The sequence below is a fragment of the Sarcophilus harrisii genome, chromosome 3 (assembly GCF_902635505.1).
Source record: "Sarcophilus harrisii chromosome 3, mSarHar1.11, whole genome shotgun sequence".
Taxonomy (NCBI): domain Eukaryota; kingdom Metazoa; phylum Chordata; class Mammalia; order Dasyuromorphia; family Dasyuridae; genus Sarcophilus; species Sarcophilus harrisii.
The window spans coordinates 291,585,489-291,605,167 of NC_045428.1; the positions used below are offsets into that span (position 1 = coordinate 291,585,489).

A 19,679-nucleotide genomic window follows, 5' to 3' on the forward strand; every position below is an offset into this window, starting at 1 on the left:
CTTTTTGTCTTTGTATCCCTTCTACCTTGTGCACAAGTACTTAATTAAGTGGTTGATAACTTGGAGGAAATGTCTTGCCATGTCACCAAATGAAGAAAATGTAAGGTTACAATTATCCTGATTAAATTTTCAAGTCTTTGATGTGGGATTAAAAAAAAAAATCTATCTCAAATGTACAGACTGAAATAGGTTTATGTAGCTAGGTAATAGCTCAGTAAGTAAGGAGTTAAGAGAAAGGGGAGATTAGTAGAAGGTTATAATAGACTGCAAATCAGTGATTGAAGGTAAAGGAAGGGGAGGGGACAAGGTGGCAAAAAAGTAATGCTATTTTATATTTCATTAACTGAAGCAAAGGAAGAAGACCTGGGTTCAAATCCAACTTCAGACATTTGACACTTAGTAGCTGTGTGACCCCTGATTGCCTTGCAAAAGAAAAAGTAAACAACAACAATAAAAATTCACATTCCTCCATCCTATTTTTCCTCACTGCTTATCCTTCTCTCACTTTCTTTTTTTTTCTTATCCCTCCTCATATATCTAATTTACTTCTGACCACTGTCTCTAATCTATACCCATTCTTAGGGCCCCTCCCTTATCCTCTTCCCTTCCCCTTATATTTCTTAATCTACCTACTCTTCTAAGAATCCTTACCTTAACCTATCTTGTCACCTTCCTGTTTCTCTGTAAGTTAAGAAGAATTTTATACATTCCTAGATACATGTCATTCTAGCTAATCCCATTCTTTTGAGAATAAGGTTGTAGTACGACCAACTCTCAACCTCTTCTATCCTGCATTGTAACATTTTTTTTCCTTTCATACTTTGTTTATACAAGATAATGGTTCCAATTTACTGCTTTCTACCCATTTTTATTTTTTAAGAGAATCTCATACTCAACTCAATCTCAAGCCTTCTATCTATATTCATTCTTTCAAACTACCCAGTAATGATAGTTACAGTTAATGATTTTCCCATATGAGGTTTAACCTTACTAAATCTTTCATAATTAGTCTATCATTTGCCTTCTTAGATTTCTCCTGTTTTTTGTATGTCAAATTTTGTCTTTTCTTTCAAGAATACCTGAAAGCTTTTTAATTCAGTAAATATCCACTTTTTTAATGCAGATTACACTTAGCTTTGCTAGGTAGATTATACTTGATTGTAAATCAAGTTCCTTTGCTCTTTAGAATATCTTTTTCCATGCCCTTTGGTGTTTTAAAGGAGAAACTGCTAAATTTTGTGGTATCCTGACAGTAGCTCCACAATATTTAAGTTGTTTCTAATTGCTTGTAGTATTTTCTCTTTGATGAGGAAGATTTGAAACTTAACTATACTGTTCCTGTGAGTTTTCATTGTTGCATCTCTTTCAGGTGGTGATCAATGGAATTTTCAATTCTATTTTACCTTATAGTTCTAAAATTTTAGGGCAATTTCCTTAATAATTTTTTAAAGCATAGTGCCTAGAATCTTTTTATGTAACTTTAACTTGCAAGTAGTCCAGCAATTTTTATGTTTTTCTCCTCAATTTATTTTCTAGCTCAGTTTTTGTAATGAAATATTTCATAATTCTTTCCTATCTTTTCATTCTTTTGATTTGATTTTATTATATTTTGGTGTTGTATTAAGTCATTAGCTTCCCTTTACCCAATTTTAATTTTCTTGTATAAGTTTGAATCTCTTAGATCTTGGTTGACTTTTCTTTTCATAACCCTCTTTATTTTCTTGCATTTTTTCCTAATCTTTCCTCAGCCACTCTTATTCAATTTAAAAAATCCTTCTTAATCTCTTCCAAGAACTTTGAGGGGCTTGTGACTATTTTACATTTTTCTTTGAAGCTTTAGAAGTAGCCATTTTCTCATTCTGTGTTGCCTTCTGAGTTTGAACCCAGATCTTCCCTATCACAATTGTAGCTAGCTATGGTTGGATTCTTTCTTTTACTTACTCTTTTTTTTTTTTCTTTTTTTGGTTGACTATTTCTTGGCTGATAATTTTATGTTAGAGTTGGACTCTAGTCTCTAGATGTGGGGGATAATGTCTCTGACTTCAGGTTTTTTGTGCTGTTGTTTCCTGAGCTCTGTCAGGGAACCTGACCTTTGACTCTTTGCCCCCGATTTGAAACCAGGATTCCCAACAACACTCACCACACTCTTACTACTTGTGCTCCCTCTGATGGTTATAAGCTTCAATTCACCCTTCTGCCCTGGAACTGAAATTAAGGATTTCAATCTTCTAAGTGATCACATTCAGCAAAGCTCCCACCTCCAAACTCATCAGCATGTGCTCACTTTTTACTTGCAGCTATAGCCCAGGACTGTGTCTGGTCATGATACCTGGACCCCTCAACCACTGCCAGCTAGCCAATAGAGGACTTTACAATCTTCCCTGACCAGTGGCCAGGCCCCTACCCCATCCTTGGGCCAAAAATTCTTGAAACTAAGGCTACCCCTATACAGATCTTTGTTGATTCAGACCTATCTGCTCTTCAGTCAAACCAGACTACAACTTGAGAAGTCAGATCTTTACTTTACCTCAACTTTTAATTATTTCTCTCTAAGGTTCACTGTGAAATATTTTAATAAATTATTTGTGGTGGCATTGGGGAGAGCCAGATTATTCCCTTCCTTATTCTTCCATCTTCCCGGAATCCTCAACACATCATAGTAATTTTTCATTTTATAAGTTCAGTAATATTTTGTGAGTCATAAGATCAGTGAGTAAATTACTTTATTGTATATTGAATTTGGAAATCTTCCCATTGATAGTAATTTGCCACATAGAGTTCATTGCTATTTAATTGGTACCATTAGTGGTCATTTCACTGGCTGTGAAGAGTCAGACTTTGGGTTCTGTACAAATGCTAAATGGTTCTTTCTGATAATAAAACAATGGCAACATAAAAATAGTCTTGTGAAACATTTGTGCTTTGATGATCATTTGAAAGAGGTTGTTTATTCATTTCAGCCTGACCCGGAAGAAATAGTTCCAATGTTTGTGAATTACCCAGAGAGAATCTTCTAAATTAAGTTAGAGCTGAAGCCCAAAAATCTTTATATCAGCAATAAAAAAAAAAGTATTACTAAGAGGTCATTAAAATATAATCAAAATTGAAATAAAGAAAAATTACATTCTTGTTATTAAAAAAGCATAAAAGAAAGCAAATCACTAGAATTGCATTCATGTCCACTAAACTGATTTTCACATTTAAAATAAATCGTATATGGAACAAAACAAATCTTTTCAAAACAGTAGTATAACATAACAGTACTATAAAAAAGATGAAAGATAAAAAAAAAGTACGTTGCCAACTTTCTATTCCTTTCAAATATACATAAAATTATGTAAATTTCTTTTTTATACCTTTTTTCTTCTACCATTAGACACAAATAGATTTAGATATGTAAAATTATTCTATACATAACTTCTTTTTAGCCGTTCTTTCTCTGGGTGCAGATAGTGTCTTTATCTATATGTCCCTTATAATTAATAACAGTCAAAGTTATTCTTAAAACAAAATTTATATATATACATATATATAATATTCTCTTGGTTCTGCTCATTATACTCATTATTTTATGGAAGTCTTTTTATGTTTTTCTAAAATCATTGATTCATCATTTCTTAGACCAAAGAAGGATTCCATCACAATCATATACCCTGATTTCTTCAGACATTCCCCAGTTGTTAGGCATCCCTGAAATTTCTGTTTCTTTTCCACTGCAAAGAGAAGTACTATAAACATTTTAGAAAATATAAGTTCTTTTCCTTTTCTCCTAATCATCCATAGTCCAATTTTTTTATTGTAAATTTTGTTATTTATTATAAAGGTAATGGTAAGATTAAAAATGGCCAACATTTCTCTTTTCCAATGTCCATTCCCTTGCAACAGGTATTTTAACCTTTAACATTTATCCATTTTTGAAGAATGAAAAAATATGTTTAAATATTAATTTATTCATGTGTTTGTTAAAATGTCAAAGAAAATCCTGAACTATATCTGAGTCAAGAGACAGCCCAGGATTCCAAACCCTGGAAGTGTGTATAATTATGTAGAACATTCATGGAGGTAAGAAATAATGCTGAGCTTGGGAGATAGTTATCCAGTATCCAGTATTCCTAGAAGTAGAATGCTTGAATGGGAATAACATGAAATGTCTGTTAAGCTAGAATGGAACTAGATTTTTGAGGGCTTTAAATGACTAAGGAAGGAGTTTATATCTTGTCTTAGTTAACCCTTAATCCTAATTTTATATTTTACTCTTTATGTCTTTTCCTAGAGGTAGTAAGGAAACACTGAATTTCTAAGAAGGGGGGTGACAATAACACAATCAGAGCTGTATCTTAGAAAGATTACTGTGGAGAATGGGTTGGAAGAGGAGAGAATAAAAGCAAGGAGATAAATTAGAAGTCTATCCATCTGATGTGAAGCTGAAGCAAGGTGGTGAAGAAAAGGGGATGACTTCAGCAAATGCTGATAAGACTTTGCAATTGATCGAATATAGGAATAGGGGAGATATTTGGATCAAGGGTGACACCAAGTCTTTGAATGAGGAAAAGAGAGGCAGATATAAAGAGAAATAGAGACAGTAACTGAAACAGAATGACAGAAAGATCAGAGAACCACAAGAAAGACAAAAGGTACTTTTTTGGAGGATTACAATGAGGACTCAAAGCTAGTGACAGTGAGCAGGGATAGTGAGTGAAGGATAAACAGTAAACAGGGATAGTGAGTGAAGGATAAAGGATGAGAAGATCCTGAACCAAGCCAAGCCAGGAGCTTCAGAACCATGATGAAAGATGCTGGTGGCTGGGGCCAAATTTGGAATCAGAATACAAAGCGTTGGAATAAAGGAAACCTAAACAGCAGAGTGAACTGGGAAGGCAGCTAGTCTGGGACTGTCTGGCCCTGGAACTCGTGACAGCATCTAGAGAAAATATAAAGGAGCTATGTGACTCGGCCAGCAAATAACAAGTTCTAGAAGGTTTTTTTGCAGTTCCTCACAGAGTACTACACTTTCCATTTCCTTCCCTTTAGAATGCCTTAGTTCCTTCAAAACTTGGACATGGACACTCAAATGATTTGCCATTTCTTTTTCCAGATCATTTTATGGATAAGTAAAAATAAATGCAAATGAGGCAAATAAAGTAAAATGCTTTGCCCAGGGTCCCATATCTGCTAAGTGTCTGAGGCTGGATTTGAAGTCAGGCCCAACACCTGCCCAATTGAAAGAATGGGGGTTCTTTCTCTGCATCTGCATCCTCGGCATTTAGCCCAGAATTTGGCACCTACTAGGTAATTAATAAATGTGTGTGCATTGTATAAATTATGTGCAAACTGTATGCAAAGTAAAAACAACACAATTTATTTTTGGATTAACATTAACAGCTGCAGGGATAAGTAAAGACTTTTCTGGTTCAGTGTATGTGGGCCCAATTATTTCTAGTCTGCAATAATGTGCCACTGAATCAGATCTCTGTGCAGTTAACATTTTTTTTAGGAAGGCTGGTGGTTCCTAAGCAATTTGATCCAAGATCTTCTCAGCCAAGGATCCTGATGCTCAAGAGCTTATGACTTTTATAGATGCTGAGGAGTCTCTGAAGGTCCTCTATCCTGGGAGCTTCCATCTAAAGCATGGAGATCCCTACATTTGGCCAATCTTCTGAAGCACAAGAGCTCCCATGATTGGCTAAGGCCAATGTCCATCAACTATAACCATTCTATCAATAGCCTTTTCACAGGTCATCCACTACAGCTCATTTCAACCAGGGCTTTTCACATGACTTCTCATCAGGGAATTTCATAAGCCATCAAACACTCATGTTTAACCACTTGTATCTTAAGAAACCAAGGAAGTTGTGGTTTTGAAGCAAAGATCAATAGGGGGTGAGTGATAAAGATTATAGGAATGGAGGGGTATTGAGACAAATGAATTTATTTCAAGCACTATACTTGGAATTGGTAGGGGATAGGAAGTAGGGTGGGGATTACATTGATAAATCCTTAATACAGACCTAATTAATACAGTATGAATTTATCAATCATCAATACATGGTGGATTAATTACTGGTAATTTATTAACTAGTATAACTAAGACTAAATCATTCTGCTTAACTCACCAACACAATCACTGATACTTATTAAATCACAATGAATTGAATCCTGATTAAATTGAGTCAAGACCAAAAAAGGTAGCACAGGCCTGAGAATTAAAAATCCCATAATGGCAATTGACTGGGATATTCCTATACTCTAGACAAACGCTTGGGTGAATTTTAGTTTGGGACATAGAAGGTGCAAAAGTTGGGAAATATCTCTTCTCTCATACTGGAGCTTAAAGTATGTTGACAATTCACATAACAGCAAAAAAGTGTGAAGGATGATCAGATCATGATAAGTGAAGGCTCAAGGGAAGGATATAGTAGAGACAAATCAATACCCACAAGTGTCTTGAGCCTATTGACTGCTATCATGATGCTAAGAAGATCAAATAATTAAATATTTTAAATGTTGGGAAAACATAACTATCATCTTTGAACACCAGAATAATAAAGTAAACATGTCAACCTAAGGATCAACAAGGAAGGTATCAAATTATTTCCATAACTCCATAGTTTGTATGACCATTTGCATTAGGACATTTGTCTGTTGATATAAAGTATTTGTCTACTCTTGAAGAGAGTCAATAAAGTCATATACATATTGTACAAAATAATCTATTTGACTAGTGAGATAATCATTCGATTTCCCTAGAAACAAAATTAGTTCTCTAATTCTATCCACACATCAGCTGCAATCTTGATTAATGGCAAGGCATGTTGACTGTTGCTTAATCAAATTCTTCGGAAAGTGGTTGATTGAAAAGCACTAGCTTACTTTTCTCACACCTAGTTGATAACATTTTTTTTTCTGCACCTTTTCTGACTACTTATCAATAAGGCAATTATTAATCAAGGTAATACTTTTTTCTAAGGCAAGTGATTTGTCTAAGATCACACAACTAATAGTTAAATGTTTGAGGCTGAATTTGAGCTCAGGTACTCATGACTTTTAGGGCTGGTGTTCTCTCCATTGTACCATCCAGCTGCCTCAAGATAGTACATTTGAGAAGATGCTTTTTTCCTATAACTACTAAAAACAACAACACTACTGTTGTCACAAAAAAAACACCATAGGACCAAATTTGAGGGGAAAAAAATACATAGTTGTAGAAGCAATGGGACGTGTCTTGGGGGTATGAAATACAGTCTAGCTTCTCAGAATCAGATACCTGAAGCTTGGAAGGATGTTCTCACCACTACAGGGGCAGACACTTAATTGAGCTGTGGCAAAGAAGAGATGGAATAGTGTGTGAGAAACAAAGAGAAGGCAAATTTGGCTGGAACTCAGAGTACAGGATGGGAAGGAATATATTATAATGCAGGAAAAATAGACAAGGAACAGATCGTAAACAGCTTTAAAACATTTGTCTACATGAGGAATACATGTCTTAGAATCTAAGCTCTTTGAAGGTAGGGATTATTTACCTTTAAAAAAATTTTTGTCCTTGTATTGCTAGTGCCTCACACCTGGTAAATAGTAGACAATTCATTAAAATGTTTGTTAATTGACCGATCATGATTATGTTATATAGATGTTTCATATGCCATGTTTCTGTCTATATATTTGATTACAGCATACAGCTCACAACTCTTTTATATGTTCTATGGATCATTTATTAGAAAAGCATTGTATTTTTGGCTTTATATATGCAATGTTGTCATTTATGCTATGATTATGTACAGTGAATTATTGTTTTGTGTATATTAGCTATATGAAATTATAATATAAAAATGTAGATTAATATGTGCATGTGTTTGTTTTAACATTTGAGGAGACTAGCTGTGTTAACTATATTAACTGTGTTTTCTATTAATTTCTTTTAATTGTTTGATATGCTAAGTTCTATATATTGTGCTACATATGCAGAGATATCTTGGTGGATCTCAGTATGATTTTCAAAAACTGCAAATTCTTCACTAGAGGAGAATGTAGGGCAGCACTTATCACAGTGCCTAGCATCCAGTTAAGTATTTAATAAATACTTTTTGATTTGGTTTGGTATAATTTTCCCCCTCTTATGTCAAAAATCTTTCTAATTCTAAATCCAGAGGCATAACATTATGAATTTGTATAACACCTGCATTGCAGAATGTCTTTTTAAAAGACACTGCATCCTGAGTCATTGCCAGCCATCTTGACTTTTGTCTTTTCACTGGACTTTAATGACTGGAAGAGAGAGACTGATGACTTTGTGTATCTTTGCCTCACTTAAATCCAATTCACATATAAGTTAAGACATCAACTTATGATGTTATTAGTCCTCTTTGAAAATGAAGGGTGAAGAACAGCTAGTTAAAAATATTTATTTATGGAATTATAAACTATATTTTAAAGAAAGCTGTTATATGTACTTTTAACACTGCAACTGTTAGCAGAATGCTTCCAGTACTTATGCATTTTTACCAACCTGCTTTATTAAATGGAAAAGATTCCATAATTAGCATAGTATTTGTTTACAATGATACTAAAGTCCTTACAAAATTATTTTTCTCTTAAATAGGTTAAATTATACTCTATCAATTTTATTTATCATTATACAGTCAATGTGCTTAACAAATAGTCTGATTTCACTAACATTTTCTTGACCTCAAAATTAATGGGTACTAAATAAGATTTTTAATACATTTCAATATGTCTGAAAGTTAATGCAGTGCTTTTCCATTTTCCCATTGCCCTTATTGCAAGTTTTTTGCTTCTGTGACCTAAAATCATTTTCTCTCATGCATACAAGATGATTTGAAGTAGCCAGAACATTGGCCCTAGAAAATCTCACATTCTGTACGCCTTACATTATTTACAGGAACTCTTAACACGTTGGGAATGTGAAAGCAACTGAAAGGGATGAGGCAAATGCCAGTGGAGAGGAAGGATAAATGAGGCCATCTATTATATTTTGCATTTACTGCCTCTATTTGGCTGAGGGCATTTCCAGATAGATAAATCTGAGAGAACATGAAGCAATCCCAGCAGTCAGTAGAAAGGTCAGAGTGGGGAAAGGGAGCATTGAAGTGAGGAGTTTGTCAAAGCTTAAAGGTTCAGGGAATAAGGAATGTTTCTTGTCAACCAATTGATTCTCCCAAAGTACATTTCACTTAGGTGACCAAGTGAGCAAATGTGGCTCAAGGCATTTCTTTCTGGAAATATTAAAAGGAGTGGCTGAGGGAGAGGAGAGAGGAATAAAAATAAAAAGTTCCTTTGGGGGTTAGATGAGTGAAAATTGAAAAATATGACACATTTTAAAAATTATCTTTCGGTTTTGTATCATCATCATATATGAAAACATTTTGCCTCATCCTCTACCCAGTTGGCCATTTGTTGTTACAAAGAATACAAAAGATATTAACTAAATTTGACATTGTAGAACTTTAAACCATCCACCTCTGCCTGGAAGGGACAGACATGATTTTTCTCATCTCTTCCTAGGAGCCAAACTTAATCATTGTAATTACTTAGTTTCCAGTTTCATTCTTTAATATAGGTTCTGTTCCTTTACATTATTATAGTCATCTGGCCATATTGTTTCCTGACTTTTATTCCATACATTTTAAAGACTTAATTAGAAATCTAAAGTTACTTTGTTCAATTTAGTTTATCAGTATTAGAGTCCTTCCACTATGAATAAGACACTATATTAATATTGTTTGTAATAGAGATATATTAGTTCCAATCCCTGTTCCTGAAGTTATTTAGTATCTTTTGTAGAATTCTACTTTCTTTGTTTAGTCAGCACAATTGCTCACAACTTAAACAAAAAACAAAAGCCTGCTAACTATATTGCTGTTGCTGTTTGGTCATTGAGGTTGTGTTTAATTCATCATGACCCCATTTGGGGTTTTCTTGGCAAAGATACTGGAGTGGTTTGCCATTCCTTCTCTAGTTCATAAAGTTTCTTAAGTTCTTGTCCTTTAAAAAACTGAAGGTTCTTGTATGCATTGGAAAATGGAAAACAAACAAAAATTAGTGTGGGAAGGTTCAGAATGTATCTTAGTTCTATGTTTCACAATGTGTGAAGTGTATGAAGTATATGATATAGGTATAATTATGTCCATTTTACAATTAGAGAGATTAAGTGACTTCCAAGGATCATACAACTTATAAGAATTGAGATATGAACTATGCTTTCTCCTAACCAACATGATTAATAGTAATAATAATTATAATAATTTTATATAGTACCAACTACATACCAATAACTGTGCTAAGCACTTTATAGATCTTATCTCATTTGATCCTCACAACTCTGGAAGGCAGGTGCTATTACTATCTGCATTTTACAGTTGAGATAATTGAAATAGTCAGAGGTTGACTTGCACAAGAACCCATAACTAGTAAGTATCTAAGGCTGGTATCCACTAGTACCACCCATTCATCTTGATTGTCATTGCACTATGCCCCTGTGGTGCAGGGAGGAAAAGTACTACATTTTGAGTCAGAGAATTTATATTCAAATCCTGGCTGTGTGATCATACTTCCATTGTCTTTTCATTTCGTCTTTCCATTTCATCTTTTCATCCATAAAATGAAGTTGCAATACATGACTCTTAAGATACCTTCTAGCTCTAAACCTATGCTTCCATGTGACTTTATAGGCATGATAGATAGATAGATATAATATACATATATATAATGTAATGATAATTTAAGATAGACATAAAAATTGTCATATAAAAAGTAAAACAAAATGATTTTCAGTGAGGATCAAAAAAAGAGATTACATCTAGTTGGAAAGATCATTGAAAACTTCATGAAGTCAATATTTGAGATAAGCCATGAAAGATGGAATTGAAGTAGACAGAAAGGATGTTCTAGTCAAAGGAAACACTATGAGCAAAGACCTTGAGAGAGTAAAATGTTCCGTATATATAATTTGAGGAGAAACAGAACATGTCTTTTAGAGGTGGTTTATTGAGATTTCTTAAAAAGAATCATAGCAAACATAGTTGAAAATAAAAGCCTTTTTATTTGATAAGGGTTGAAGATCTAAGGAATACACAGTTAAAAGCAGAAGCAACTATAAACATTGCTATTGGGATAGATTTGTCCAGCAGGTCTCTAATTTTGGCATATTTAGATCCCAGGACATTCCCTCATCAGTCTCTAAGTAGATATCCTACACATATGACCACATTTGCCAGACCCGAGGCACAGGCTGTCTGGGCTAAGGGATTTCTTAAATATGTAAAGTTTTAGGACAATGGTGGCTATTGTTTCAGTATTATCTATTACATCAGATAACTTAGGACAAAAGATATGAATCATCTAGATGCTGTGTACAAGTTGTAGAATTATTAGGATATAACATCATACATAGATAGACTTGATCTCCTCTTGTTCTGTCTCTCCTTTTCCAACAGAATTAACTATTAGCTTGTGCTACCTTTTTGTGCAAGGGGCTTTAGATTTTTTTAAACTACTTGTTCTCCTCATAATAGCCTCCTTTATCTGAGACTTAAGATTCTTGATTTCTACCTCATTTTTACGGCTTTTCATGCATTTGCATAAGCAATATATCATTACAGAGTACTTAAGTATCTTCTTCAGAAACCTGAAGAATTTACTGTGAAAGAGGGGAACTCTTAGAGTGACACTGATTGAATTCTGTCAAATTATGGTTTTGCAATTACAACCTGACTTTACTTATTTTTTAAAATCATGTTTTGGGTCTTTGTCAAATTAAGTTCCAGAATTGCCAATTCATGCAATATATGTAAAGCTAGGGATGGAATCATTAGGACCATAGTCAACCAAATTATGGCTTCCCTGTTCAAGTCTTACTTGCCACTTATTTTTCTTGAGGCTGCTTTTCCAATCTTTCCCACTGCTCTGATATCTCTACTTAGAATCTATTCAATAGGTAAGACCAGAACCATTATTAAAATTTTATTGTGTCTTAAATGAGTGCTCCAATAAGAAGCCTGCTAATATTTGCCCCTTCTTCTAGGTTGTTGATTCATCACTGGCTACCACATCAATGGTAGTTTATGGAACCAATCTGGTCTTCTAATTTCCTGAGCCTCCTTATTAGGTATCTGATCTAATATGTAACCCCAAGATCAAAAATGAACCATAACAAGAAGAAGTAACTATTTTCTAGTGGGTTCTCCCTTACACAGTAATTCTACAGTTTAAGGACACTGAGAGACATGTACATAAAAATTATTTTCTTATTTAGCTGTCTCTTATCTCTTCATTCACATTAACAATGTCTAGTTTGTAGTTAGTACATGTTAGTAGTTAGTACTATTTAGTACTAAATGTAGTTAGTACTAAAAAGTACTAAATGTAGTTAGTACATTTAGTAGATGAAACTTCTATCATCTCTACCAGTTAAAATTTTGCTGTATTTCCTTAATTTCTGGGTCTTTTCTTATCTTTCCATATTTCCAGTCTTGCATCTCATTCGTATACATATCACATAATTCTTGCCACATTCCAAAGCAAATATCAGTGATTCAGACTAGTAACTGCAGAACAAAAGTTAAACAACAATATAATTTTAAGATACATTTAATAATGTATAGATAGACAAGCTTTAAATAAATCCGAATTCTCTAAGTTCCTCAAACTTCCAGGCATCTTCCACTATGCAGAAGAAATAAAAAGTCCCAGTTTGTGATAATTCACATTTAAGCCCACAGATAGATTCTCCTGTGAGAAATCACCATGGAAGACAATTTAACCACCACAATCCAGCCTTTAGTCTTTCAGAACCGCAAAAAACACCCCAAATTTACAATTTCATCACAATCTGGGCCCTTTTCCCTCCATTCTTAGGATTTGTTTACAAGACACTATTTCTAATGCCTTTGATACTTTTAGTTCTCATGGGCTTTGGCACTGTGTAGTAATTTTTCCCTGTCTTTGGTCACAGTCCCCTGTCAGGGCATACTACCACTCTTTAGTTGAAGGCCTTTTATTATATTCACTCAATCAGATGAAAAGCCCTCAGGCTTAAACACATAAAATTTAATAATAATTATAGAAATATTTATTCAAGCAAAAACAATAAAAACCTCAGTAAACCAACAATAGTCATATCAACTAACCTCTGTACAAGTTATATGATTTAAAGCTTCTTTTAGTCATAAATATATCATACTCAATTCTTGAATAATATTTTCTAATTTAATATGTTTTAAACTTTTTGTGCTTCATATACCATTATGACTAATTTCCCTTCAATTTTCTAATCTTATCCTTATATTCAGGCATATTTAATGGAACCTGGGACTGGTAGCTGGAAGGTAAGATTGGATGTCAGGAAGACCTCAGTTACAGTATACCCTGGGCAAGCCATTCAACCTTTCTGAACCTCAGATTCCTCCTCAATAAAATGGAAATAATTATACCTGTGGCACCTACCTCATATGATTACTATGTTTCCAAGAAAGCATATATGAGCTTTGTAAGCATAATATTCCAGTTAATCCAGGCAAAGCTAGGTTGAGCCACAGGAATTGTGTGTGACCTTTCCCAACTAATTTTTTCTATTTTCCAGGATTTGTCTTGCATTCCTTGCTCTGGGTTGACTGTTTCCTCAGTAAGGGCACAAGCCTTCTAATACTTCAATTTTTACCATTTTGTTTCCATATCTCCCCACCCCCCATCTCAGATTCCCACGGAACAATTCTATTTTTGCTTGTATTTTAAGAATTTTCCCCTCTTTTCTAGCAGAAGAGAAGCCCCCCCCCAAAAAAACCCTAAGACAAACAAACAAACAAAAAACCCAACCCCCATCCCAAATCAAAACCAACCAAACAAAAAATACAAACACGAATAGGAGTTGGAAGAAGTTTTTCTCCCCATGGGAAATTATCTATAAGCAGCAGTTGAAAGGCTAGTATTTACAGATCACTGAGACTTTTGTATACAGCTTCATTGAGAAAGTTGCTTATTAGCTATTTTACTTTACATATCTACTAAATACAGTGCAATCAGTACAAAGTGGTAGGATTTATTAGATGTCTCTCTATGTGTAGAGAATGATTGTCTGGCCGGTCTACCTTGGTCATTGACTGGTTGTACCATGCCTCAATGAGGATGTTGGGAGTAAATGGAGGAAAGGAAGCTGCCAGCTGCTTTGAGAGATCTCTTAAGGTCCTATATCAAAGGAAAGAAGAAACAAGCAGGAGGGAGCTCTCCATCCCAGACCAGATTTGCCTAAGAGACCATGATCTCATGGCTTGATAAGGACATCCTCCAAGCAACTCTCTAGGGTTCAGAAAGTCATTTTCACACCTTGAAGTTAAAATGAAAAATCATGAGGGCCAAGCATTGTTCTCTTAGGGTTTCCATGAAATTCATCAGCTAATTAAAATATTCTTAATGTGAATGTTACTCTTTCCAACAATGAGATGATTTATGCCAACTCCAATGATCTTGTGATGAAGAAATCCATGTACAATCAGAGAAAGGACTGTGGGAACTGAGTGTGGATCACAACATAACATTCTCACTCTATTTGATGTTGTTTGCTTGCATTTTGTTTTCCTTTTTGATCTGATTTTTCTTGTGCTGCAAGAGATTGTATAAATATGTTTACACATATTGGATTTAACATATATTTTAACATGTTTAACATATATTGGATTGTTTGCCATCTATGGGAAGGGATTGGGAGAAGAAGGGGAAAATCTGAAATATAAAACTATGCAAGAGTCAATGTTGAAAAATTATCTTTTGCATATGTTACAAAGTTTTTAAAATATATATATCATCATGGTCAACAGGAAGCAAATAGGAGATACCTGCCCCTGATCGAGAGAAATGAGAAGGATCCACCCCTATTACTCATCTATAAGGGGGCATTACATAAACCTTAAGGTTTACAGAATTTAAATATTATATAAATGTGAGCTATGATTGTTATTTGCTAAATCTGTATTTTAAAATTAGAAATATATGGAATTCACTCTTCAAAACTAATTTTGCCTATGAAGCTCTTTTGTCTATTCTCTTTTTGCGAAATTCTCAAGGCTTAAACTGTTATTTCAAAGACTAGAATAATTTCTCTGGTTCACTTTTCTAGGCTTGCTTATTTTATACATATTTCAAGAGTCTCATGAACTTGGGATCTTTTACCAAGAAATTCAATGCATATGCAATTTGCCAAGAATTCCAATGTGAAGAAAAGGAGTCCAATTTTTTTTTGAGCCTGAAAGGATTATGACCTTTCACTAAAACATAATCACATACTAATACAACAATTTAAAAAATGAAGATAATCCTCGACACTTTGGCTAACTCAACTTTAAAATTATGATTCCAAGTTTTGTCAACCATTTTGCTAAATTTAAGGAACTTTGGAGTCCATGCTTCTATGTGGCTGAAACTTTCTGAAATTTTTCTTTCCCTGAAACATTGAACTTCCCAGCTCACACTGTTCTTTCCACTTCTTAATAACATAATCAAAGACTGATATATTTTACAGATTTTGTGAACTTTATACTTTCCTAAAGAAAAGAAAGCCTTATTTCTTAGCCAAATTATTAGAACATCACTAAACACACGTATTTACTTCCAACAACAACAAGCAAGACAACATATATGCTGCTAGATCATGAAAACTTCCACATAGTCATTTGACAGAGGGAGTCTAAAGGGACCACCAAGTCCCTTGGACCAAATTTTTGTCCTCCAAATTTTTACCAAATTTGCATCTGTAAGTTTAAGCTTTTAAAAATCTTTAGAAGTTTCCTGAACTCCCTGGGGAAAGATTATCTTTATAATGTTGGACAATTGCATTTTAGATAACCTTTCTAGTTCTCAATACAAAACCTTTTTCTTATCCATCCTGGAGTCTCTCCAACATCCTTTGGACTGCATTCTAGGTGAACTTATTCTGAGGTCAGTGTTACCTCTTAGCAGTGCCTGGACTCTCTTCTCTTGAGATCTATGAACTCCATCAGTCATATAAAAAGGCAATTTATATTTATAGCAGATTTTCTTCAGGAAAAAAGAATTGTATCTTTGAACTTCTGACTCACCACAACATCCTGGTCAACTTTCAATTTTTCAACTGTAGAGAAATCTAAAAACTTTTAAAGCCATGTTGCCATTTTATGATTTGGGCTTCTGACTCAGTCTTTCCCTGTTTCCGTTGAGAGTCCTAGGAAGCTATTTCTCTTCTTTTGCTGTGTTGTAATTCTGCAATTAGTTGGAGAGTAGGAATCTGGTACTGTTTTCCTTTCTTCTTTTATGGAATGGAGACTGTTTTCCACTTTATTTCTGGATCCTTTAGGCTGGGAATCATTTCTCCAATGGTTCCTTTGTGGTCTGCTAAAAGCATTGTAATAAATGACTTCCATTTCAAAGGAGCCAAATGAATTAAATGGGCCTTATTGTGATTTGACAATATTAAAGCATTCCAGGTCTTCAGCCTTCCCCAGGTAAATCCACTTGACCATTGCTACCTCATGAAGGTGGTGCACTGTGTCCTCTAGGGACACCCATGGATTTGGCAAAAGGTAATTATGGGTTGCCCAAAAGGGCCACCTTTGCACTAAAGGCACCATTCTAAGAAGGAGTCATGTGGTCCTTCCAGAGGAGTGCCATGCAAGATTGCATTGTAAAGCATGTCTTTAGTCAGTGGCCCTAGAGATCTTAATGCCTTAAATCTAAGTACCAGGGAATCTGCTCTTTTGTCTAGCACCTTTAGAATCCATGCTTTCAAGGATTCTCCTGGCTTCTGCTGGTATTTCTTAGTAACTAAAGTCGGCTCATTAATAGTAAAGCTTGGAAAATCTTGAAATGTACTCTGTTGCCCTTGGAGGTCTATGGTCACTTGGTCTCTGGATAGAAATCTAGATGTGACCTACATCTTGCTCTCCCTATTGGGAAGAAGAGATGCTTTATAGCCACCCCCTCCTCTTCCACTTTCTATCCCCTTCCTGGATCATTAGTCGTTTCCACTTTACCTGTATATTTCAAATATCTGTTGCTGTTGGGCCTGGAGATACCTGTTGGGGAGGGGTTGGTACTGTAGGAAGAGGCGGTGGTGCTTCTTGGAAAAGTGCTGACAAGATGGTTGTTGATGCAGGTAACTGTTGGAGAGCTCCAGGCCAAGATGTAGCCACTGTTGTGAGTTCCTTTTGGGGAGTTGCCAGCAGAAACTTTAGGGCAGGTACCTGTTGGTATGGAGACGGCACTCAGGGAGATGTTGATTGGATCTGAGCTGGAAAGGAAGAATCAGAAGAGGGAGCATTAGAAGGAGGGGAAGGATTAGGAGAATGAGCAGAGGCTGCAGAAAAGGAAGCAGCAGATTCAGATGGAGAAAGAGTATGGGAAAGGATTTGGGAAAAGACAGGGGAAGAAAGGGAAAGAACCGGAGAAGAAGATTGGAAAAAGACAGGAGAAGAGGGAGGAGGAGCAGAAGGTTCACATTCCGAGAGGGCAGGGATCGGCACTGAGAGGAAAGGTCCCAATGTAGATACTGCAGATTTAACTAACTGCTTCTAGAGCTTCAGCCTTGGCAATCTGAACTTTCAAGGCCTTTTGTAAAATTGTTTGGGCAGCTGCTCTTATAGTATTCTTGTTCTGCATGTCCTGGAGTTTTTTATGAGCTCCATCCAGCTCTGAAGCTAGTTTCTCAATGACAGTAAGTATCAAACAGCACAAACTACCTGTACCATCCCTCTTTTTAGGTGTCATCCTACGAATAATCCACTGCCTCACTCCATCAGGATCTATAGGGCATTCCCTTTTGTTCCAAGGCACAGGGCTGATGCCCTGGAAAAGCATTTTAGCCATGCAATACTACTTGTTGGTGTATGACCAGCCATGAATTCTCTTAGGAATGTCCTTTTCCTCTTTTCTCTTAGATTGTCTTCCCATTTTTGTTGAAAAATCACACATCAGACACAAATTGTCCTGGGTGGGCTCATCCACATTCTTTAGCAAGACAAAACACAGAGTTGAAAATAAAAGCTGCATTATGGTAAAGGGGCTGGTTATTGGGTGAATCTTTTATTAACAGTGGAAAAAACAACAGATTTTATATGGATACAAGTATAGATAAATCACTTTGAGATAGGATAATCTTAAAGATCATTAGCCTTTGTACTTCTAGATGCCAGTATTCAAAAATCCCTACTCTTCATTGTGCTTCATATCTACAACTTCAGGCACCAAAATTTGGGGAAAGAAAGTCTCTAATGGCAAGATTGCCTCAATTTATACTGTTTCTAGAGCAATGTTGGCTATCATCCAAGCATCATATATAATGTTAGACAACTTAGGACAAAAATGGTTATAATCCAAATGCTGTGTAATTTGCAAAAAAAACAAACAAACAAAAAACCAAAATATCTCATTTGGATATAATTCATTACAACATAGAAGCTATTTTGTCTTGTTTTTTCTGTATATCCTATTCCAAGATATTGGCTACTAGCCATATGCCATCTTCCTGCATGAAAGACTTGAGAATTTTAAAAATATTACAGTTACCTATTGGTGAGAGAGAAGATTATAAGGGTAGTTTTGGGGCATGTTGTCAAGTTTCTTGAATACTAACCTGAGAAATTTGTATACTTCAGATGACAACAAAAAACCATTTAAGACTTTTGAAATGATAAGAGTTCACAAAGTTTGAAATGATGGAGATTCAAAGTTCACAATATGACATGTGGAAGTTTTCAGCTGTGGGTAAGATAAAAAAGGTCTGCAATTTTTAAGGTACATGACAAGCCAGATGGTAAAACATCTTGTTTAATGTCATTTCCAATGACAAAAGTATCTACATCTCTGGTATGGGCTGCTGAGGAGATAGGACCCATAGCACCTACAGAGGGGCCTATAATGGAACCAGAGTTCCTGGTCTGGGAGAGTACTACTATTCTCAGGATTTACTTGATCATCAATTAGTAGATGATGATGATGGGGTATGATGAGCTCCTTCTTCATAAAGGTTGAGTAAAATGAAAGTGAAGGAAAAGATTGGAAGCAAAGATACAGTCAAAAGATAATTTATACTTGTTGTTGTTGTTTAGTTGTTTCGGTCATGTCTGAATCTTCCTGACCCCATTTGGGATTTTCTAGGCAAACATTCTGCAGTTGATTTACTATTTCCTTCTCCAGCTCATTTTACAGATGAGAAAACTGAGGCAAATAGGGTTTAGTGACTTTCCCAGGGTCACACAGTTAATAAGTGTTTACGGCCAGATTTGAACTATGAAAGAAGACTCTTCCAGATTCCTTATATTTAACTTAATCAACTAACTTAGTTTATTAAGTCACTTCAAATATATAAGTATCTCATTCCTCTATGGAAAAACATGTTGCTTGGATATATTATAGTGAATAAAAAGGAGAAACATATTGTAGTAAAAAGTCCCAGATTTAGAGTCTTATGACCTGAGTTCAAATTTTGGCTCTGACACATACTAACCTATAAGACTTTAGATAAGACATTAAATCTTTCCAAAGGAAAGAAAAGGAGACAAGCATTTATTGCCTCTACTATGTGCCAAGGTCTGAGTCCTAGGTGCTTTACAAATCTTACCTCCTATGATCCTTATAAAAACCCTTGGAAATAGGTGCTATTAATATTGCTATTTTATAGATCAAGAAACTGAGACAGAAAA

At 35.0% G+C, this 19,679-nt stretch overlaps 1 pseudogene; it reads right to left on the reverse strand.

Annotated features, from left to right (window-relative positions):
* Window positions 1-14,794: 14,794 nt before the first annotated feature.
* On the reverse strand, window positions 14,795-17,928 carry LOC111719692 (annotated as a pseudogene).
* Window positions 17,929-19,679: the final 1,751 nt, after the last annotated feature.